This window comes from Pogona vitticeps, chromosome 11, assembly GCF_051106095.1.
Source record: "Pogona vitticeps strain Pit_001003342236 chromosome 11, PviZW2.1, whole genome shotgun sequence".
In the NCBI taxonomy this organism is placed as follows: domain Eukaryota; kingdom Metazoa; phylum Chordata; class Lepidosauria; order Squamata; family Agamidae; genus Pogona; species Pogona vitticeps.
In genome coordinates, this window is record NC_135793.1 from 20,586,386 (window position 1) to 20,611,300 (window position 24,915).

The 24,915-nt window shown below is 39.2% G+C and overlaps 1 long non-coding RNA gene across 6 annotated transcripts in view; it reads left to right on the forward strand.

Moving 5' to 3' along the window:
- The window catches only part of LOC140702258 (uncharacterized), a 132,809-nt gene that overhangs the window by 66,529 nt on the left and 41,365 nt on the right, over positions 1-24,915 (forward strand). For 4 of the 6 annotated variants that reach the window (XR_013538695.1, XR_013538698.1, XR_013538699.1 and 1 more), the window contains 2 exons: positions 22,399-23,999; positions 24,568-24,803. This is a non-coding gene — a long non-coding RNA (uncharacterized LOC140702258). The remainder of the gene's footprint in view (positions 1-22,398; positions 24,000-24,567; positions 24,804-24,915) is intronic. The other 2 variants (XR_013538696.1, XR_013538697.1) reach the window with 2 other exon arrangements.

Below are 24,915 nucleotides of genomic sequence, written 5' to 3' on the forward strand. Positions count from 1 at the left end.
CTCAAATTTCTCACCTGGCAATTTTAGTAAAATCTCACTAGCCCCTTTCTTTTCTGTCTCTGGCTGCTTGAGCTGTGGGTAAATTAGCCCCATTGGCAGAGTAAGTGCCCTGGATTATGTAGCGTGCCCTCAACTGGCAAATTACATTTTCAAAGTCAATTCAGCTGTACACTGGAAATTCCTCTTTGATCGCTGGCTGCCCTTTCCCAGTAGGCATGAGTTCGTTTAAACTTCTTTGCTTTTCAAAATGATCTCATCTCCTGACTACAATGGTTCCTTATTAGAACTGGGCAGAATTCATGAGGCTTTGGAGTGCACAGCTATTTGCAAATGTTCACAGCAGCAGGTTTACTACCTTTTAACTTTTATTTAAAGTTGTAAAACTTAACAAGACCTACTACTGGAAGGTCGCTTTCTGTTTGGGACCTCCAAATTACTTCATCTTTACAGATGCTTTGTCCATTTATATTTTTAAAAATATTATATGAAATGGATAAAAATGTCTAAACTCATGCCAAGCAGCTAGTTCTCATCACTCCTGAGTATATGCTTGTCTTACCCATTTTAAAACTTTTCATATTTGATTTTAAATGTTGATTTAGGAAAATATCAAGACCCCTAACAGAATGGCCTCCATTCTCACAAAACTACAGTACCTGCAATTCTTTAGAACTAAAAAGCTTTACCAAAAAAGTAAGACTAGTAGGTTTGATTGCTTTGATTAAGATAGGCAACAAGAAGAAAAGGATTACCGTGTATCGCTGAATGTTTGGAGGACTACAACTTCTGTACTTCAATGTAAGACATTTGGATTCTGAAGAGAGACCTCATTACTGGACTTAACTGAATTCTTCTTTTCTATGCTCAGTCAAATGAATATTTCAGACCAATTAATTCATCAGTGTCTCAAGTGGGGAAAATAGGATTAATGTGCTTGAACAATAACTTGTACTTTCCATCTATTAGCATGAAATATTTGTTTGACACGGGGGGGGGGGGGAGAGAACAAGACACACCTAAGAATAATACTGCAAAATTCAGCTATTGATACAAAAATGTGTTGCTTCAGATGAGTAAGTTGTCAGCACTGGAAATAAAAAGTTTCCATTGCCTCACACAATCAGTCAAGGAAAACTCAGATCATATTGTTTAAATCATCTTTTATTAATATCTTCCTACATTTAAAAGATCAGAACAACTTAAAGCTAGCCAAAAGTGGAAGTGGGGAGGCTGGGAGAAATAAAAGTGCTTTTATAACCACACCAGGGAATTAATACTCAACAAAGGCTGTGCTTTTCAGATTGCTTTTCTCTGAGCTAGTACTATGGACGCAAAATGGGATATTCTGGACTAAGTGGCTTGAAGACTGCAATGATAGGCAGATAATATTAACAAGGGTCTCACTGTTCCAGTTAAATCACGGAACCTCTCCTGATGGGGACAAGTAAAGGAGCAACATTAACAATGGCTACATACTGGCTAACTGATATTTTTATATACATGCCTTCAAAAATGTTTTTGAAAAAAGAGAGAAACCCCAACAAAAACAATAATATCCTTCAGAAAACAGATACAGAATTTAAAAACACTGGTTGTCTATAGAACCCTTTTTTAGAGCTTAAAGTGTAATTCTCTGTTATTGTTCTATTTTTAAGACTGTAAGTGAGGGGGAGAGCTTTCTCATCAATCAGGGATATAATCGGTGCAGAGAACATTACATTTTAAAAGAAGCTCACAGAGTTGTACATTACTTTTCACCAGCTATCTTGCCATTATCAACAGGCTGCACATTAGTAATTGCCATTACAGAGAGGTCAGAAAAATGCAAGGAAATACTCTCCAGCATTTTCTAGTGGGCAGTTCTAATATCGCACCATTAAAATATTTATAATAGTACAAAAGAGAAAGAAATCAAAGACTATTTCCCTTCATACTTAAGACTGATAAGAAATATGTGATGGGAACCCTGACCAATCTGTGTGGTAACAGGGAAGCAGTTGGCTAGGTGATATCTGTGACCAGTCTATCCTGGAGCCTGAAGAAGGAGGGAGCTGGAGGGCTGGAAAGTGAGGAGAAGGGTTGTTGTACAGTAACTAAAGAAGAATTGAAGCTTACATCAGTTCCCAAGTTGATGTCAACAGATAATAAAACAATGTCATTTTCTTTAACCACTGGGTCTGGTGTGGTTAATAACTCGTGTGAAACACATTAATGGAAAGTTATTTTAAAAAGTGACCAGCTTGAGTTGGGGCTGGTCACAAAATACAAGCTGAAAACTTTATTCCACAATGTCTCTAAAATCCTTTAAAATGCTCCTAAAAATTGACTTTTGAAAACAAGGGGCAGTTGTTTCACCCGAGTAACTTAGGTGTTACTTGTTACACTTAAAAACAACTTTGTAACCACTAGTTATGTTAGTCATAATCCTGTTAATGTTAATGTAACTTGCCACAGGCTCATTGACAAAATGCCAGAGCATATTTTGGTTGCAAAACTAAGAACATGACCACGCATATGATGGAGATGTAACCAGCATCTTATTAACAAGCTGCAATTAGCTGCAGCAAGTAGTACAAATCTTACACGGATATGATATGATTTGGGGCAATAATTGTTACCCAGATAGTAACTTGTAACTTATTACCTCCTACCTCTGGATGCTGCAACATTTTATCCATCTCAGACTGACAAAGGATGTCATCCCAAAATAAGACTCACACGACCCATCTCTTTTTAGTGGGCAGTGAAGTTTATTTGCTTCACAGTATGTTAAGAATGTCAGGGACGTGGTGGTACTGTGGGCTAAACCGCAGAAGCCTGTGCTGCAGGGTCAGAAGACCAAGCAGCTGTAAGATCGAATCCACGCAACGGAGTGAGCTCCCGTTGCTTGTCCCAGCGCCCGCCAACCTAGTGGTTCGAAAGCATGCAAATGCAAGTAGATAAATAGGGACCACCTCGGTGGGAAGGTAATAGCGTTCCATGTCTAAGTCGCACTGGCCATGTGACCACGGAAGATTGTCTTCAGACAAAACGCTGGCTCTATGGCTTGGAAACGGGGATAAGCACCGCCCCCTAGAGTCGAACATGACTGGACAAAAATTGTCAAGGGGAACCTTTACCTTTTATGTTAAGAATATCTTCTACTCATATGTTAATGGGGTCATTGTTGGGAATTGTGGTAAGGCTTCCCCTTTCCAATTCATTAGTGTCCAGATGTTTTTATACTGTATTTTGTGTTTTATGCAAGCTGTAAGCCACTTTGTCTATTTCTTTTTAATGGAGAAGCAGGAGATAAATGTTTATAAATACCTGATAAACTGCTATTGAGACACAGGAAAGCTCTGCCTGCCAAAAAAATTATTCAGTCAAAGTAGCTCAAGGGAACAGTTGTCTGTTAGAGCAGCTGGCATGGTCCTCTGGTGTTTGAGACAAGCCAGATCTGACAGGGGTTTTCATTTCACTTCCATTCTGAGAGCCAGCATGGTGCAGCTGGCAAAGTGTTTTGCCTGCACCCAGGAAATCCAGGTTACTCAGTTTTGAAGCACATCACTCAGCCTAGCCATCTTCATAGTGATTATGAGAAACCAACATGTTCCTATGAGCTTCGGGAGAGGGGTTGATATAAATGCAGTCAAAACTCATAACAACTGCTATGATCCAGATGTGTGCCTCCATTGGATACATCTGCTCCTGACATAATTGGTGATCCTGTGCTCTCCTAAAATCCCTTTGTGCATGCTGAAAACCTATTCTGAAGGTCTGGGAAACTCAATGCAGCAAATCTGAGGTGTTGCATTGGAGGAATGAAGTAAGGGGGGATTGCCTACATCCCTGGCAGAAAGTGAAGGGCCACAGGAGCATGAGACCAGACTTCACGATTTTGCATGTAGTCTTCTGTGCCAGACCCTACACAGCACTAGTCTGCATCACTTGAGAATCAAAGGATACCTAAAGAAATCTGTGACTGACAACTGGAGTTCAGTACAGATAACTAGAAGCAGAGAGAAGGCTCCTCATGCACTGTTTCTGAATTAATATACAAATGTAACCTACATACTTATAAGGGAAATGATAAATCACTCCAAGCACTATACATATGGCATAGATGTCATTAAAGCATGATTTAAGGTTTCATCCAATTGTAAAGATTTTGGCCATTCTAGATGTGATCCTATTCCTCTGGGCTGCTGTTCCTTCTAAAAACGGGTTTAAAGTGAGAGTTTCCCCCTCTAGCAACAGCATGCCTATGCTCTGTACATCAGAAGTAGCTCAATGAATTTAAATCATTTTTTGGCATCCACATTGTTGGGATTGGATGTCCCTGCCACTTTAGATCAATCAAGATATATAAAGGAAATTTTTGTTTAACTTTAACGATGCTTCTCATTTGCAGTTGAATCATAGATTATGAAGCGGGTGGTAAGATTATAAAAGGCAGAACTGGGTTTGGAATGAGCATATAAATGCACACCTGGAGAGCATGGCACATTTTAGAAAGCCTGCATGGTATTCTGAAATGCCTTTTAAAAATAGAAAATATCTATTCTAACAGACCTAAAGAAACTGATGAAGGAAATATGCCCAAGTATTACTCTGTCCACTCTATTTCCCAGGATCACATAATAATAAAGTTTATTATTATTATTATTATTATTATTATTATTATTATTATTATTATTATTATTATTATTATTATTATTATTATTATTATTATTATTATTATTATTATTATTATTATTATTATTATTATGCTCTACACCACAGTGTGTTCCAATAAAATCAATAATATACAAGCACACAACACAACATTTAACAACCCTAATATTTGTGTGTGTGTTTGAACCTGTACATCAACATAAAACTAGTTGTTGTTTTTGCTGTTGTTGTTGTTGTCATCCTCTAAGGAAAGTTAAGTTACAGACGAAACCCTAACATTAGCATAGTATTTTATTTCATTCATCTTAATCCCCAAATTTGGAGAGAGTCTGAGGATTGCCCTGCTCTGCTTCTACAACTTTTCTGCAGAAAATCAATGTTTACAGAAAGAGAAATGAAGTTAGGGCAGTCATTTTTGCTAAAGTCTGGTTCATAAATCTGCAGTATGAAATGATGGCTTGCACATACAAATGACCATAACAGATTAACTGCTGCAGCTTCAGCATTCATTAGCCTCTGATATAAACTCAGGTGCAGACAATTCAAATATATGAAACACTTAGTGTCTTTTACACATTACATATTTTATGTGTACACTTAAGATCTTTTAAGTGTACACACAAGATCTGCAAAAACATTTTTAGTATACAGTGAACTGTGTTTGGCTGCAATTCCCTGCTGACCCATGTTCACTTCTGTGTGATGTGTGAGAAGGCCCTTAGTTAGCAGTCTTATCAAATTTAGTTTTAAATCAATAAATCACATTGGCTTGGGGAGTTTATTCTCTGAAAACCATCCAAGAATCAACTTGCTCTATTTTTATGTGTTCTAAAATAGGATCGTGGGAGGGAGGATAGCTATAGGGGAGGAGATAAAGGACTTGAAAATCCTGTGTTAGCTTTCAAGGATGTTTTCAAATCAAAGCTGAATCTGGTAATCCATGCAGGCCTGAAATCTATCTCCTACTTGTCACATCCATATTAAATTATCCCCTTTCTTTCCACTTTACAAGGAAAGACGTGAGTAGAACATTACTTATCTGTCAAACGACAGGCCTTGGCTGCTGAACAAAGTGCCAGAATTGTGGCACGCCATGGCTGCAAATTCAGCACAAAAGTGACAAGTGCAAGGGGAGTCTGTGCCACAATTTTACCTTAGGATGATTCTTGGAAGACAGTTTTCCAGCTGCCTGCTTTGAATGGTTTTTCCTGGGGTGATATTTAAATTCAATCAGTGTAATTTTCTTTTAACAAACATCACCTCTGGTGATGAAACATTACAGCTGCAGCCTGGGAAAACGTTTGAATCTGCAGTAATTTACCATAAAACTGATATAACTATTTGAAGGACACTGTAAGCTTCAGAGAAGACACCTAAATTACATGGAAATAGTCTTTATGTCATGGCTATACATTATTAAATCTTAAGAATCTGGAATTTCAATATTTGTGCTTATATCTGTTCTGTTGGATTACCGTTCACAACAATGGATTTGGCTAGGCTTAATTCCCATTGCTTTTGAAGGGGTTTGTTAGAGAGTAATTACACAACTACAACTCTGCCAACCTGTGAAAAGAACCCTGATAGGTGACAAATACAATTAGAACACTCTAGCTTAGTACTAGTACTATCTTGGACATTTCTAGGCTCTTCTAGAGATGCTAGGGACTGAATGTGGGATATTCCCCATACAACACTGAACTATGTCCCTGTCTCCCGAACAATTCATTATAAAGTGTATATTCCTAACATGGCAGAGAACAAACAGCTTTGTTACACAAATATACACCTTCTGTACAAAGAAAGTTATTCTGCTTTTGGTCACCAACTTTCCATTGTTTGGAGAGAGAAGAAGGCTGTCATGTACATCTTCTTATTACACAGACATGAAAGAGTGTTTCTGCACTTATGAAGGCCTTGGTACACTTGAGATATGAGCACCTGCAGGGAATAGTTGGATTACTAGTTATCATTCGCTTCACAAACAACGTGACTGTTGTGCAACCACCTTCCAAATGCAAATGGCAATAAAGATGACTGAAAGGAGGTAAAAGCATTTGACATTTTCAGTACCACTGTCATGCAATTTGAGTGGTGGGAAAACATGGTAGCAAGATTTCTAGTTCTTCCTGCAAAAATAAAGCAACCATTTTATATTTAAAGTGCAAAAAATAGGCATTTGGTGGAAAGAACACCAATTTGGTTGCCAAAAGTCAGCCATCTGATTTTCAGTGTCATAAAAATGCTGATCGTACAGAGTGTGTCACTTTCTTGTACTTTCAACACCTCCTTTCCTTTACCAGAGTCCTGTCAGCATTTTGTGCTTCATGTGGTGTTTGCTGGCACACAATTCTGTCTACTTCTTGTTTGAACTTGTTAGCTTACCTGAGTCATGGTGGACTCATTTGATCTGTTTTTATGTTCATGACACAGTCTTCCAACTATAGTGCCTTCCTTTGCTTTCCAGCATTTCTACTGTCCTAAAGACAGGCCCTGTGACCACAAAATAAATACTACTACTACTACTACTACTACTACTACTACTACTACTACTACTACTACTACTACTACTACTACTACTACTACTACTACTACTACTACTACTAAATAGAGGCCAGAGAAATGCTGCCATTTGATATTTCTCTTTCTCATCGTACAGCTTGTTCACACTGGGGGCTCAGAGATCTGCAGGGCACACAAGCAATGTTTTTTTTAAAGTCCTTTGAGATTGCTTCTGTAGCTTAATTCTTCACTTTTAACATAAACAACATCTACGTTGGCTTGAGCATGTTGTGAGAATGGCTGATGGTTGGATTTCAAAAGATCTCTTGCATGGAGAATTAGTGCAGGGAAATCATCCCAGAGGGGGACCACAGCTGCAATACAAGAACATCTGCAAGCGGGATGTGAAGGCCTTAGGAATGGATCTCAACAGATGGGAAACCCTAAAATCTGAGTGTTCAGCCTGGAGGCAGGCGGTGCATCACGGCCTCTCCCAATTTGAAGAGACCTTTGTCCAGCAGGCCGAGGCAAACAGGCAGTCATGAAAGCAGCAAAATCAGGGAGCTGGACAAGGGACAGATTGTATTTGTCTTCAGTGTGGAAGGGATTGTTAATCTCGAATTGGCCTCCTCAGCCACACTAGATGCTGTTCCAAGTCCTCCATGCAGAGCACGTTACCATAGTCTTTTGAGACTGAAGGATGCCTAATCAGTAATGTCTGTCGGGATCTGCAGATCCCGACAAAGGTCACTTTTAATTTTTCTAGTACTATCAGCACTAGGATTCATTGCAGGTCATGCATCTTACATTTCTTTTTTCCCCCTTTCCTTTCCCCTTTAACAGCAATGTTTCTACATTTCTGTTGATATTTTATTGCAGACTGAACTACAATGTGTATGCATAAATTATAATGCAGGCTGGATACCTCTGCGAGAGGACTACCTGCTTACAGAACAGAAAGGTGGGAATTCAATCTCTCATTGTGCCTCCCAGGAGAAGAACTGACCCTGTGTAGCCATGGGCAAGCTGCACAGTCCAAAGAAGTAAGGAATGTTACACCACTTCTGAGTATTCTGTACTTGGTCACCTGCATGGATACCTTGTGCTAGTAATTTACCTGACAGGGACAATGGCTGAAGCTTCCATCGTTATTTGATACCATGGTGTTCTCTGGGAACAAGGTCTTAGTTCATGTTCTCTAGGTTTGCCACAGGCACAGTTTGAGTAGCCAGATGGGCAGGAAAATGAGAAAGAAAACAACTTGTGTTTCTTTCACCACATCTTTCTTTCCTAATGGTGGATCCATAGAGTCCCTCAAAGCGTGTGTTTCCTTTATAAACTAGCATAAACTCAGAAGTACTTTGCCCTTTAGAGGAATTTTCTCTGCCGAGAATGAAATTTCAGATTACAGTTAATATGTGTCAAGAATGTTTAATGTTCAAAAATATATCTATGTATAAATGCTGTATTAGTTTTATTACTGGAACTTTTTTTGGTTTGTCTGTTATTTTTATCTCCAGCTCACAACTTCAGCTAACAAGACTCTGAATTCCTGCCAGCTGCAGGAAAAATTCTTCCTTCCATGACAAATTGTGCTACAGCAACGACCTAAATAATTTCTTTAATTTGCATAATACAATCAGGTGGTATAATTTTGGCTTTTCTTCTTCTGCACTTTCATGCATAATGTAAGTGGCCCAAAATATTTATTGCAATTCACAGCTTGAAAGCATATGCACAATTCTAAAAAATAATTAAGATAAACAATTCAATACCTGAACAAACCTTGCTACAATATACCCATAGACTACTCCAGCAACAAAATGTTGTGATGTTTATAGAAGATGCTCTGGAGTTAGTTAGTTAGGTAGTTAGGTAGTTAGTTAGTTAGTTAGGTAGGTAGTTAGGTAGTTAGTTACATAATATACTGGCCATCTGACTTTGAAGGCTAATACAGGCAGTTTACAAGAAAATAAAACAATAATCAACAATTATAAATAAACTACATTAATTTATATTTAGTAAATTTCAAGGGAAGGGATGATGGTTGCTGTGAAAAAATGTCTCCCCTGATTTCCATCTCTGTGTTTCCAGTTTAATCTTAAAGCATTTGAAATGGACTTCAGGGAGTTTTTCCTTAAGCACAAAGAATGAAAGCATCAGAAATTCCCTAACAGAGAAGCCACTGACTACCACTGAAGTTCTTAGAGCCCTTGTATAATGTGCTTCTAGCAATCTAGTCCCATCAAGAGACAGCAGGCATATTCTGCACTGGCTATAGTCTCCAGACATTCATTGAGGGCAGCAATTCACAATACATATACCTGCAGCCACATCTCAAGGACACTGAAGGTATGAATGAATGCTGTCATGTCTCAATCTCAAAGAAAAATTGTAAATTAATCATCAGACAATGAATACTCTTTTCCAGCCACTATCCCATCAAGAAATTAACGTCAGTGTAGAAGTACTGGGAGACTTCAATTATGCTGATATCTCTTGGGAGACAAATTATGCCAAATATGGACCTTCCAAGAAATTCCTGGCTTGTGTGGCTTATAATTTTCTCCTACAAAAAGTGGAGGAAGAAACCAAAAGAGTAGCTATCCTGGAATTGATCCTAACCAGTAGAGATGACCTGGTAAAAAAGTGGCAGCCAGAGGAACTCTGGAGGAAAGTGATCATGTTCTTCTTGAGTTCTTGATTTCAAAAGAAACAAAAGCAGAGTACAGCCACATGTATATGCTGGATTGTAGTTGTGCCACAAGTATATGCTGGCACAACTACAAACAATTCCAACAAGAAAAAAAGAAGTGGAAGATTGCAAGAAAGACCAATGTACTTCACAAAAAGCTCAGAGAGGACCTGAAAACAAAAAATGACACATAGGAAGTGGATGGAAGACCAGGCTATAAAGGAAGAGTAGAAATAATAGCAAAGAATAACAGGGATAGCATTGGGAAGGCAAAAATTGAAAATGAGCTGAGGTTAGCAAGAGAGGCAAAAAGTAACAAAAAGAAAGAAAGAAAGAAAGAAAGAAAGAAAGAAAGAAAGAAAGAAAGAAAGAAAGAAAGAAAGAAAGAAAGAAAGAAAGAAAGAAAGAAAGAAAGAAAGAAAGGGAGGGAGGGAGGGAGGAAGGAAGGAAGGAAGGAAGGAAGGAAGGAAGGAAGGAAGGAAGGAAGGAAGAACTTTAAATCAGGGGAGGGTCGTTGCTCAGTGGTAGAGCAGACTCTGCAGGCAGAAAATGTCCCATGTTCAGTCCTTGTCATTTGTAGGTACAAGACAAGCCACCTATGTTACTATGGTTCCTATATTCTCATTGAGAGTTCACTATCCCATTACCTATACAGTTCAGAATAACTAACATGGACATAGCTGACCTAGCTGAGGAGAAACAGTATACCAGAAACATGTACCAAGGACATAGAAACTCTCTGTGTGATAAGTCAACTGTGTGAGAAATCATAGTGCACATTAACAGAGAAAAGTCTGGAGTATGCCACATGAACACCATTTTCAGAACATCCCCTTTCCAATGGTGTGCTTCAGCTCTCATTCCTCTCTGCATTTTCTACAGTGCCTTCTACAATACTGGTCTAAAGATAGTAGTACCAGTACTGCCTTCTTTGTTCCTAGGAAAAATAAAATTATGCTATCCAACATGAACACAGTCTTGGGTTTTAGGCATATTTTCATGCTTGAATGAGTAGGTGGAGACCCTTTAGTAGTATATAGTGTTTTCTTTTTTTTTACTGCAGAGATTATTTTCAAGTTATATTCTGCTTACAACAACTTTCCAGTAGAAATCCAGTGGAAGGGGAAACTTGCACACACTGTTCTTAAAACATCGAGAACAAATTCTTGAAAACAAAGAGGCAAAAAAAGAGACTATACTGGTAGCCAAAGCAGCTGAGGAAAAACACTAATCACCATGGAGAATGATCCATTATATGGAGATGCGGGGTGGGGGGAGGCTTTCTCAGCTGTAGTGCCTCAGCTATGGAATGCTCTCCTTTTAAGAGGCTTGACTGGAACCAACACTAACTTTGGTGCAAAGTTAACACATGAGTTATTCACCTAAGCTTTGGGGGATTAAAGATAATGACTTTAATAGACTGTGAAGATTCTCTGTTTCTTTTCAAACATATGTAATTTTTAATGTTTTTAATGGTTTCAAAGTACTGAATTGTTTCATCATGTATTTATTGTTGTACTCTACCCAGAGATCTCAGGATATAGAGTAGAATCCAAATGTTCCAAAAACAAACAAAGAAACAAAAAACAAATAGGCAGTTTAGGCACTGAATCAGGCCATGTTCTATGCAGCTTTCCTTGTGTTCTCATTAAACATTACAAAGGGGGGGGGGGTTGAATCTGAACTCATTAAGACAATTATCAACTTCAGCAACCTCAGCACAAGACAGCCAGAAACAGAAAGTAGCTTGAGTAATAAAATATATTATAAAAGAAATCACAATTCATTTTGCCAAAGAAGTTAATTTGAATATGAATGGTATTACAAGGTGTCTTGATATATATGCAAATATATTCAAAAGTCTTCTGTTATCTTAAAAAATACCAAATTTATTATAGTATGAGATTTTATGTAAAAGAGCCAACTTAATTAGATTAATGGGGTGTTATCCAAAATTATTCAACATGTGACGTGTGGATGTTATTCCATGAAAGTTCTTGTAGGCATCCTCCAGTCTCGAGAGACTATGGTAATGTGCTCTGCATGGAGGACTTGGAACAGCGTCTAGTGTGGCTGAGAAAGCCAATTCAAGAGTGACAATCCTTTCCAACTGAAGGCAAATACAATCTGTCCCCTGTCCAGCTTCTTGATTTTGCTGCTTTCATGACTGCCTCTTTGCCTCAGCCTGCTGGACAAAGGTCTCTCCAAATTGGGAGAGGCTGTGATGCACTGCCTGCCTCCAGGCTGATTGCTCAGATGTCAGGGTTTCCCATCCATTCTTAAGGCCTTCAGATCCCGCTCATGAACGTTCATGTTATAATAAATTTGGTATTTTTTAAGATGGCAGAATATTCTCTGTTGTTTCGCTTTTATTGAAAGATGCAAATTGTTTTGCTCAGTTATGTGTTTACACAGGTGTAGATATCATCACCACAGAATTGCAATTGACCTTATGGATCATCAAGTCCAGCTATTATTAACAAGAGACAGTGGGGAACTGAACTTTCAACTAAGCTATCTAAAAACTGAGCTATAAGACAGCTGAGTTGCTACTGTTTTTATCACTGACACTAGTATTTTGATGTTTGTAGTTCTACTAACATTTTTTGGTTTGTCTTATTTCATTATGATGGTGCTATATGTAGTTTTGAGCATGTTAGATAACAATTTTGAAGTGTCTCAACTCTTTTAATTGCACTGTCTAAAAACTTAACATATTTCACCTTATGGTTGAGTCTAATTATCTGCTGAAATGTCTGAAGCCTCAGAGATACATATGAATGGTTGTTGTCAGGCTGGCTCTGACATACACCTTTTTCTGCGCCAGCAGTTTTTGCAACATACACACACAGACAATCGACTGGCCCTAACACACCCAGTATATATTTATATATCACATTTCTGTTCTCATAAAAAGTTGAGTTTAGAGAAGGACACAGACCTGAACAATGGTGGTTTGTGATGGTTCATGGTTTGTAGCTAGCCATGAACCACTATGAACCAACTGAAAGATTGAACTGGTTTCCAATTCAGTTTTCAGTCCCAGCCCAGCGTGGAGGACCTACCTTATCCTGCTGCCCTGCTGCCCTACAGCAGTTGCATGGCGGCATGACAATGAGGAGCCTGGGTGCTACATCTGCTCAGGGACCTGACCCCAAGGGGATCACCCTGATCAGCTGGGAGACAGGTGCATGTGCAGAAGGCAGCAACTGGTTTCCTTTCCAGGAACCCAGGCACTACCTGTGTGCGTGCACCTAACCCCCAATTTATCACCCTCATCAGCTGGGATGCAAGCACATATGGAGAAGCAGCAATCCTGGCTCCTGGAAGGGAAGCTGGCCTGCTGTCTCTGATGATGGTGGCAGCGGTGGAAGTGGCAGCAGGATCAGATAAGGAGGCAAAAGGGGCAGTGGGAAGGGGTTAGATGGACATCTGTTTTGCTGAAGCAAAATGAAGCAATGGGGGAGGGGAAGTTGGCACTTTGTTTAATTTTGGCAAACTAGGATCCCTGAACTGGGTTGTGAACTGAATCATAAACTAGCCTGATTCATCAGTTTTTCTGGTTCATCGTTCGGTTCATACCTATCTTTTGTTGAGTTTCAAGTTAGTTACTGGATATAGGTCTAGTGACCAAAACACTGACTTGCAGCAACTGAAGATTTTATTTCTTGTTTTATTTCTGCTTGACACTTCAAAATTAGAACTTAAGAAAGGCATCCTGCGTCAATGTGTAGGCTGTAACTGGAAAAGAGAATTTACTTTACTGCTGGCTGAAAATTGAAATAATCATTACTAATTATGTTCTGGTTTCTCAGATGAGATAACTTGCACGGAGAAAAGAAAGAGGACAGAGACACATTCTAGTTACACAGTGTCAGTTCTGACAGAATATCAGTTCTAACTCTTTTCCACCCCTGCATATGTCTTTATGTCAAAAGCAAGCATGCACACGCATGCATGCACACACACACACACACACACACACACACACACACACACACACACACACACACACATCTTCTCAAGTATTATACACATGGAATTTCTTTCTGATGGCTCTGTCACAGCACCAGAGACATTTTCATACATTCTTTCCACGGAAGTAGGTGGAAACGCCCAGGTAGGTGTCAGATATGGTAAAGGATATGGAAGTAGACTGAAATCATATTACTTCCAACCTGCCTAGTCTCCCAGACATAGACGTGCTCCAGAGAGTCTAATACAAAAACAAATTCCCCAGGTTAGGTACTCAGAGCTAGCACACAATCTTTGCTAGGTAGCTGCCATCACTTCTACCTATAAGCACAAAAATATGAAGTAGCTGATCAAGGTGAGCACTGGTTTTAGTACAGTACTACAAACCTTCTCATTCAAAAATCCAGACAGTTGCTTGAAAGAATATTTATGGTTTATTTTAAAATAAAGGGGGGGACTATTCAAAAGGGCAAAAGTTTAAAACGGTTAGAAGAAAAGATTTTTCAAAATGCAGGAGCAAACATAGAGACAGACTTAACAGCATTCAAGAAGAAAACACACCAGAAAATAATAAAATCTCATTAACCTATCTAATACATCTTAGTGGAAATATAGTGTAGCTCTGGGACATGCACAAAGTGCATTCTCCCAGCGCAGTTTCCCAGGACAACAAACAGACGAAGGCAGTTTTCTGGTCACAGAAATGCTAGACTAATTAGTTTTTCCTAAGCCTTTTTGTACAAGCAAATATGCCATTACAAACCTGTTGCCAACAACATCTTAAGTCCCTTTCATGTTCAGTCAGGACAAAAGGCAACTTCCCGACATGCTTCCATTCCCACCACCAAATCTGCATAACTCTCTGAGCAGGAAGAGGACTGATTCCTTTCAAGTCAGAGGTTACAGTTAAGGCATTAGAATGCTTGTGGGGCAGCTTTGATAAGCCCTATGATAAAAGACATGCCTGGAAGCTCTTTCTTTGAAATGTTCCAGAACAGGAGATACATTGAAGGTGTGAGCTACTAGTTTTCACACTGATCCCTGGCTGTTCAGCCAACTTCTCAGGCATCCACAAAGCATAGAATTGTCCAGCAGCCGAATTTTGTATTTCATGTTCCCCAGATTCTTAGGTTCTCAAGACTTGCTGACATTCCTCTTAACTACGTGGAGATTAGGAGTAGAGCAAGCACTCAGTATAGGCATGGAAAGAACACAAAAAGGCACAGGTTGAACTAGAGCCTTTTAAAAGTTCTCTTTCTTGTCTGCAACACCAACTCACAGAATCACCACCAAAATTCAAAAAACTAACGTCTCCACTCTTTAGACTGAGCAATGATTTACTCAACTTGCATCTTGCTAGAGAGGTAATAGTCATCCATAAAGTACATTACAAGTCTTTATGCACAGTAAATAAGGCAACTTTCTGCAGGAAGCATATAAACCCTGAAACTCCTGTTACTTCTTTTTAGAGAATTGGTCACCAGAAGGCCAAAGATGGCTTGTTATACCATACAGTAATGGGACAGCTCTGGGAGTAACTTCAATCTTTACAGCTGTTATTTAGATTCAACAATATCCCTAGACAGCTGCTTATGACAGGAGTGATAATTGCAGCAGCCAAGTGATGGTGATAACCTCATTGCCATGGCATACAAGTTCTAGACCAGGATTAAGCCTGAACTCTCCCACTAGAAGTAAAAATAACTAAACTGAGGATAGTGTACTTTAGGCATGCAATGAGAAGACAGAACTCACTGGAAAAAACAATCATGATGGGAAATGTTGAAGGCAACAGGAAAAGAGTAAGGCCAAGAGTATGACTGACTCAATAAAGGAAACCACAGTCCTGGGTTTGCAAGAGATGAGCAGGGCAGTAGATAACAGGACTTCTGGAAGTCACTAATTCATAAGATTCCCATAAACTGGAAGCAAGTTGATGACACAAAGCAACAACAATATGGCATATAAAAAGAGAATTTGTCTCTGACCTCAAGCAAGGTAGCTGTCCTGGACCAAAAGAACTTCAGAAACAGGTTTGAAAAACAAATAGTCGAACACAAATACATCATGTTCAACTCTTATCTCTTTTGGATTGCATCATGGGCAGGCAAGGTCTAAGGGTTTGGAGGACAAATTCAAGCACCCAATCCCACTAAGGGCCACGCTAGCCACAGCAGTTATTAGAACAGCAATTTTTGAAAGAAGATAATTGAACAAGAAGTGCCTATGTGGGCACTTGTTTGTTTTTCTGATAGGGAGAGAGTGATTCTTATGGAATCCTTCCATGGCCCAGGAGCAGAAAACTGTTCTTAAAGCTTTTAGGTGGGGTAGGGGGGAACAAAATATTAATATTAATCATTATTAATCAGCCTATCTTTTCATGTTTGTCTATATTATTACCCAATTGTATACAGTATAAATGACTTTTGCAGCAGCACACTGAGTGCCTGTAGCTTGAATATTGTTCTCCATGTATCTGGAGAAGTGGGTGATGTCCACAAAACCTGATGTCAAATAAAGCCTGTTAGTTTTAAAGGTGCCAAAAGCTCTATGTTGTTTTTGTTCCAACAAAGTAACATGAGTACTTCTGGGGGGGGGGGGAATTACTACTAATGTATTTATCAGTGTCATCCTAGCGTAATTATTTCCCAGAGAACGCTGGGTGCTGGACTTTGGTGAAGGTGTTGTGGCCTTTTTTAAGGCCCAAATCTCTTCACAAAACCCTAACTCTGGGGCAAGGAAATAACTTTTGAGCCAGTCTGAATGGCATACCCTGTAAAAAGATCTTTGTTCAAGGGTGAAGTTATGTCTCCAAAACACATTACATAAACTTAGGAAAGAGTCATTCCACATCACATTGAAATTGAGTTGTTTTCTTCAACAGAATGCAGCAGCTGCTAAGCAGTACAGCGCCAAAACTCAGCAGCCGTTTAGGGCACATGGGGACAGGTAGCAAAAAGAACTAAAGCTAATTGAAATTTCAGGGAAAAACTAAGAAGCAGGAAGTTAATTATGCTTCTGGGATGCTTCTCAGAATGTCCTTGTGATCTGATCAGCTTATTTTACACTGTATTGTTGAAAACTAGTAAATAAAAATCTATAACATACATATAAAGGCAATTAAATATTACATTGTATTACATTCTTTTCACTATTTTATTGCGGTGAAAACCAGAATTGTACACCTAGTTTTGTTTAATGAAAAGAAAGTGAAAAATATCAGCTCAGAAATCTCACCACTGATTCAAATAATTATACCATTCTTCATACAACATAATTAACTCTTTCTTAAAAGAAATAAATATTAGATTTTAATCTCATTGTTCTTAGTGAAAGATGTGTGGGCTACTTTCATTGTTGCAAGCAATCAGGCAAAGAATACTTTCCTGCAACAATAAATATGCATATTGACTTTGCTTCTTCTTCTTCTTCTTCTTCTTCTTCTTCTGGTCAGGAAATGAGTTATAAATTAACTCTCAAATATCCATCAAATATAATCCATATTGTGGCAGTGGAATATCTGTCATCTGTTCGCCAATCAGTCAGTCAAAAAGAGGGCCGTTAATTAAGTAAACAAGTATTTAATTCTCAACACTCCACCCTTCGTAAAACAATGCATTTGATAATACTTTGTCAAGAATCATTTTTTCCTGTTGCTCATTCTTTTCTACAGCCTCAGGAGACAGAATAAAAGAATCAAAACATTTCAGAGCTGTGAAATTAATCTGAAGTCACAAAACTTGTCCAGAGGCCCTGAAGCAGTTGCCCCTCCTGAAGTTTCCTTTTAACCCAATCTTTAAAATCTAGCTAAATTTCTGATTGCCACAATCTCTTTGAAATCAAATGTTTATTTTCTGGGGAGAAAAGATAGAGAATTAAGTCTCTCATTCTCTTACCACCTCCCTTTTCTTTTTTCTACAACTGCTCCAACTGGAATGTCTGTCTCCTTTTCAAGGAGAACTTTTGTGACACAGGCAGCATTTGTCTGATGTGGCAGTTCTTTTCTCTGCTGCTATTTAGATATTTGTTACGGGAGTGCAGCAAAATGACAGCTAATGAAAGAGAAATGAATACGGAGCTACATTATTGCCAACAATGAATGCTGTTCTGTTCTCATATGAGTGAAATGAGGGTGTTTCCTAAGCTAGGATTTGAATTCTGCATGAAAGTTCCAGCTCAGTTATATCTTGCTCACATCCTGCTGCTTTTTATGCAATTGTTACAAAAGCCTTCACCCCTTTTCTTACAAGGCTGCATGGATGTACACATACTCTCAATGGGTTCCAATACAGTCCTGACTTAACACTTTCAGGAAACAAAACTGGTGCTCTGTTTCTGTCTTTTTAGTAGGCCTCTAGCTTAAATGATTAAATGATTAAGAGCTTGGAAGCAACCAGTTATTTGCAGATTAACTCATTTTCCCAGTAACAAAGGTATAACTCCATTATGCCTATAACCTACAAGGGATAACCTCATTATTTTGCAGTGAAACTTAAATATTTTAGTTACTTTTCTAGTTGTGGGGTAGCTTCCTTAAATGTTGGACAAAAATGTCAGGGCCAAACCTGATAATACAGTTAATATTATTAGAAAGCTGTGTGTGTGTGTTTAGTCATTTAGTCGTGTCCGACTCTTCGTGACCCCATGGACCAGAGCACGCCAGGCCCTTCTGTCTTCTACTGCCTCCCGGAGTTGTGTCAGGTTCATGTTGGTTGCTTCGCAGACACTGTCCAGCCATCTCATCCTCGGTCGTCCCCTTCTCCTCTTGCCATCACACCTTCCTAACATCAAGGTTTTTTCCAAGGACTCTTTTCTTCTCATGAGATGGCCAAAGTACTGGAGCCTCAGCTTCAGGATCTGTCCTTCCAGTGAGCACTCAGGGTTGATTTCCTTTAGAACTGATAGGTTTGTTCTCCTTGCAGTCCAGGGGATTCTTAAGAGCCTCCTCCAGCACCACAGTTCAAAGGCATCAATTCTTCGGCGGTCTGCTTTCTTTATGGTCCAGCTCTCACTTCCATACATCACAACAGGAAAAACCATAGCTTTGACTATTCGGACTTTTGTTGGCAAGGTGATGTCTCTGCTTTTCAAGATGCTGTCAAGATTTGTCATCGCTTTCCTCCCAAGAAGCAGGCGTCTTTTAATTTCAGGGCTGCTGTCTCCATCTGCAGTGATCATGGAGCCCAGGAAGATAAAATTTGACACTGCCTCCATATATTCCCCTGCTATTTCCCAGGAGGTGATGGGACCAGTGGCCATGATCTTAGTTTTTTTGATGTTGAGTTTCAGACCGTTTTTTGCACTCTCCTCTTTCACTCTCATTACAAGGTTCTTTAATTCCTCCTCACTTTCTGCCATCAGAGTGGTATCATCTGCATATCGGAGGTTGTTGATATTTCTTCCGGCAATCTTAATTCCGGCTTGGGTTTCTTCCAGTCCAGCCTTCCGCATGATGTATTCCGCATATAAGTTAAATAAGCAGGGAGACAATATACAGCCTTGCCGTACTCCTTTCCCAATTTTGAACCACTCAGTTGTTCCATGACCAGTTCTAACTGTTGCTTCCTGTCCCACATATAGGTTTCTCAGGAGACAGATAAAGTGGTCAGGCACTCCCATTTCTTTAAGAACTTGCCATAGTTTGCTGTGGTCCACACAGTCAAAGGCTTTCGCATAATCAATGAAGCAGAAGTAGATATTTTTCTGGAATTCTCTGGCTTTTTCCATAATCCAGCGCAAGTTAGCAATTTGGTCTCGAGTTCCTCTGCCTCTTCGGAATCCAGCTTGTACTTCTGGGAGTTCTCGGTCCACATACTGCTGAAGCCTACCTTGCAGGATTTTGAGCATAACCTTGCTAGCGTGTGAAATGAGTGCAATTGTACGGTAGTTGGAGCATTCTTTGGCACTGCCTTTCTTTGGGATTGGGATGTAGACTGATCTTTTCCAATCCTCTGGCCACTGTTGAGTTTTCCAAACTTGCTGGCATATTGAATGTAGCACCTTAACAGCATCATCTTTCAAGATTTTAAATAGTTCAACTGGGATGCCATCACCTCCACTGGCCTTGTTGTTAGCCAGGCTTTCTAAGGCCCACTTGACTTCGCTCTCCAGGATGTCTGGCTCAAGGTCAGCAACTACATTGTCTGGGTTGTCCGGGATATCCAAATCTTTCTGATATAATTCCTCTGTGTATTCTTGCCACCTCTTCTTGACGTCTTCTGCTTCTGTTAGGTCCTTCCCATTTTTGTCTTTTATCATGTTCATCTTTGCGCAAAATGTTCCTCTAATATCTCCAATTTTCCTGAACAGATCTCTGGTCTTTCCTTTTCTGTTATCTTCCTCTATTTCTTTGCATTGTTCATTTAAGAAGGCCCTCTTGTCTCTCCTTGCTATTCTTTGGAAGTCTGCATTCAATTTTCTGTAACTTTCCCTATCTCCCTTGCATTTTGCTTCCCTTCTCCTCTCTGCTATTTCTAAGGCCTCGTTGGACAGCCACTTTGCTTTCTTGCATTTCCTTTTCTTTGGGATGGTTTTCATTGCTGCCTCCTGGACAATGTTACGAGCCTCTATCCAAAGTTCTTCAGGCACTCTGTCCACCAAATCTAGTTCCTTAAATCTGTTCTTTACTTCCACTGTGTATTCATAAGGGATTTGGTTTAGATTATACCTGAGTGGCCCAGTGGTTTTTCCTACTCTCTTCAGTCTAAGCTTGAATTTTGCTATGAGAAGCTGATGATCAGAACCGCAGTCAGCTCCAGGTCTTGTTTTTGCTGACTGTATAGAGCTTCTCCATCTTTGGCTGCAGAGAATATAATCAATCTGATTTCGATATTGCCCATCTGGTGATTTCCATGTATAGAGTCGCCTCTTGTGTTGTTGGAAAAGAGTGTTTGTGATGACCAGCTTATTCTCTTGACAAAACTCTATTAGCCTTTGTCCTGCTTCGTTCTGAACTCCAAGGCCAAACTTCCCTGTTGTTCCTTTTATCTCTTGGCTCCCTACTTTAGCATTCCAGTCCCCTAGAATGAGAAGAACATCTTTCTTTGGTGTCAGTTCTAGAAGGTGTTGTAAATCTTCATAGAATTGTTCAATTTCAGTCTCCTCAGCAATGCTGGTTGGTGCATAAACTTGGATTATTGTGATGTTGAATGGTCTGCCTTGGATTCGTATTGACATCATTCTATCATTTTTGAGATTGTATCCCATTACAGCTTTTCCCACTCTTTTGTTGACTATGAGGGCTACTCCATTCCTTCTACGGGGTTCTTGCCCACAGTAGTAGATACGATAATCATCTGAGCTGAATTCGCCCATTCCTGTCCATTTTAGTTCACTGATGCCCAGGATGTCGATGTTTATTCTTGCCATCTCCTGTTTGACCACCTCCAGCTTCCCAAGGTTCATAGATCTTACATTCCAGGTTCCTATGCAGTATTTTTCTTTACAGCATTGGACTTTCCTTTCACTTCCAGGCACGTCCACAGCTGAGCGTCCTTTTGGCTTTGGCCCAACCACTTCATTAGCTCTGGAGCTACTTGTACTTGTCCTCCGCTCTTCCTCAGTAGCATGTTGGACGCCTTTCGACCTGAGGGGCCCATCTTCCAGCGTCATATCTTTTAGCCTTTTGTTTCTGATCATGGGGCGTTCTTGGCAAAGATACTGGAGTGGCTTGCCATTTCCTACTCCAGGTGGATTGCGTTTAGTCGGAACTCTCCACTATGTCCTGTCCGTCTTGGGTGTCCCTGCACGGCATAGCCCATAGCTTCTCTGAGTTACTCAAGCCCCTTCGCCACGACAAGGCAGCAATCCATGAAGGAGATTAGAAAGCTAACTCCCTTAAAATGAAAAGACTATCTATTGTAAGCTTGCCAGAACAGATAAAAGGAGGAAATATACATTTAACTTATTGCACAATCCTCACATAGTTAGGTACCTTCACACAGTTAGATAACAGTGTTTTTTTTCTGTTGTGGGTGTTTGGGTAACAATAAGGTAATAAGATGGCATTGTGTTTTGTACCAAGTGCATTGGTTTGTAGCATTCAGGTTGTGTGTGTGTGTTTTAAAGAACATACAAATGGAACATATATAGTTTTAAGAAAATCTACAGCAAAGAGTTTTTTTAAATTGTCATTAGAACCTGAATCAGGAGGATTTGCCAGTATAAGTGTAACTGATTAAAAGTACTGTACTGTGAATACCAAGCTCTGTACCAAATCAAATACGCATCTGCCTTCCAATATGATTTTCAACTTTTCTCCCTCTCCATAAAAAAAAGCTTCAGCTGAGCACTGGAGTACATTGTCTATTGTCTTTTGAAACTCCTTTTCTACTCCTTTTATTAACAAATACCCTTCCAAAATTGTGTGCATAACTGCAGATACTACTTTCAACACCATATACTGCAAAATAAACCGTGTTAGGTATATTGGAGGAAGAAATGTGTGGCTAGTATCAGGTTAGCATTCATGGACATCTGCCAAAGCACACAGCGTATCATAAAGGGTTCCCTGCTGACCCTCACAGCTCCTTAATCTGCTCCTTGTCGTTTCTGCCTCTTTTTTCTCCAAGCAGTGGCAACAGCAAAGAGAAAGAGTACTAGCCTTCACTTGGCTTGCCCTCCTGGTGCAGATTAGACCAAGAAGATGAGTGGCAGTGGGCAGTTTACCAGGTTAGCTCCACAGTTCCATCTCTTGTCTCCTCTGTTTGATTTATTCTTTCTGATGCTTTTCTGATACACACACTTATCTTCATACTGCAAATAGTTCTGTCCTTTCAGGAATCACTTTCATGTATCATTTGACATAAGCAAGAATGTGGATTTTAAAAAGTAGTATATATGGCAGAATTCTCCATTCCTGCCTCGGCAACAGTAGAAGGAAGGAAGACAAAATAATTTTCTACTACATTAGTAAGCAATCTAGCTACTAAATCATATCTGGGCAAATATGTCCCATAGTACATAAAAATCTACTGGTCTCTTGAGAGACCTGTCTTACTGGCTTTTAATCACATTGTCTAGACAAAACCTCATTTGCTATAGGAATACTATACAAGAAATACATAGAAACAGCAAGTTTTCTGTACTATCTTACACATTTTGTAACAATTTCTGTAGTGCATTTCAAAAATCACTGGATTTTAGAAACTGGGATAGTACATGACAATTTCTCCCCATACATTATACTCAAACCACCATATAATGTTGTCTTTAAAATTTTGGGAACCCTTCCATAATCTAGGCATCCAAAGGGAATCAAAGTCTGTCTTCTGGAATAAGCTTACAGTTTTGATACAGTTATTTGCCACTAAAATGTATTCTCTATTTCTTCCAAATACCTACAAAAAACAAAAAACAAACAAACAAACTGGAAGCATCCTTTTCTGCTCAGAAATAGAAAAACTTTTTTCAGCAAAATTCTGATGCCTGAGAGACTCGTTTTCTTTTCCAGCAAGTCTCTCAGAAAGGTTTGGGGCAAAGGATACAATACCTCCTCACTGACATGCAAGGTTGATGACCAAATATCTAAACGTTCCATGAATTTTGTTGGTAGTGTAACATTTAAGCCAGAGTTTATGTCATTTTTTGTTTAAAGGATGCAACTTATGTCCTGAGCTGTGTATGAATGTAAAATGAGGCATAGTCTAGAACTGAAACAGAACTTTATTTTCACAACAGACAATCATGGATGAAGCTTTCTAGTTACTCCTTTTAAAACCACATTCCTTCTTTGATTAACAGGTCATGGAATCAGTGTATCAACATAAATATCACATAGGATTTCAAATAATAAACTACTTGCTAAAAATCTAGTCCTTCCTAGAAAGGCTATCTGCTTTTATTAATATTTTCAAAAGCCCTCCTGGCCATCATAGGGCCTTTTGCTTAGTCTGGGAAAAATACAGATTAGCCCTGCCTGACCATTCCATTATTTATTTCATTAATTTATATAACAACCCATTTAGAGCAGTGCACTATTCTGGGCTGTTAACAAATTATAGAATCAAAACAAACTATAACTATGGAACATCATATTGCTATTAAGGTTTCTTATAGTGCTAGTAGTTTCCCCTTTCAGGATTCTACTTCCAGCAGGACTTGTATGGGTCAGTATGGCATAAGTGGAGACACCAACCTTAACACTGTGCTGAGAAGTTAGCGCAATATAAAGGTAATCTTCTCTCTGTGTTTCTTTTGCAGAATTTGTGAAGTATATTTCCCTTCTATTCAAATTCCTGAATTTTGTTATATCTAAAGTATAAATGTTAATTGTTCTTGCTTTAAAAACCTATTTCCACTTCCCTGAGTACTTGCAGCTAAATATGCTGCAAGTGAGCCTCGTCTAAATAAATGTATTAGGTGGCCTTGTATCCAGTTCTGCCATCACTGTCTCCTTCTGTCACCAGGTGACCAGCAGAGTGTGGCTCCTGCTATTTCAGGAATATCTACAGTATATCCGTCTTCACTGTTTCTTCAAGATGGTAACTTTATGAACTAGAGCAGATGAAAAGTGTTTGTCTGTGACAAACAGACTGTGTAGGTGGTTACTGTCAAACAGAAGTGAATCAATTATTCTTGTTTATCAGTGAGGTCTACATAGGCATAGCATCATAAGAAATAAGGCTGTAGTCTGTATTCATTTTTAATACCAAGGTTGCATGGTTAACATGACCCTTCATGCATTTTTGCAAAGCCAGATTTTTTTTAACATTAACAGAAAAATATGTTTATTTTTATAGCAATCATTACTGCTCACTGAAAATACCCCCAACAACACATCTCCCTCTGTCAACTGTGGTGTAGCAGGTCTGCTCAGTAACACTTACTGAAGGCATAACTTTAACAGAAATCTGTGTTGGATCCCATGACAAAGCCATCCTTCAACCACAAACAAGCAAACAAACAAATGACTCCAAAATGCCTGGCCATGTGATTCCATCTTGAGAGAATTGATTTTCTACATCTCATCTGAATGGTAGGTGCAGATTTAATTCTGTTTTACATGAGAAGCCATTGTTGCTGTGATGCTTGCTGAGCTGCATAACAGAATATGTGATAATGCAGTTGTTCCCCTGAATCTGTGTAAT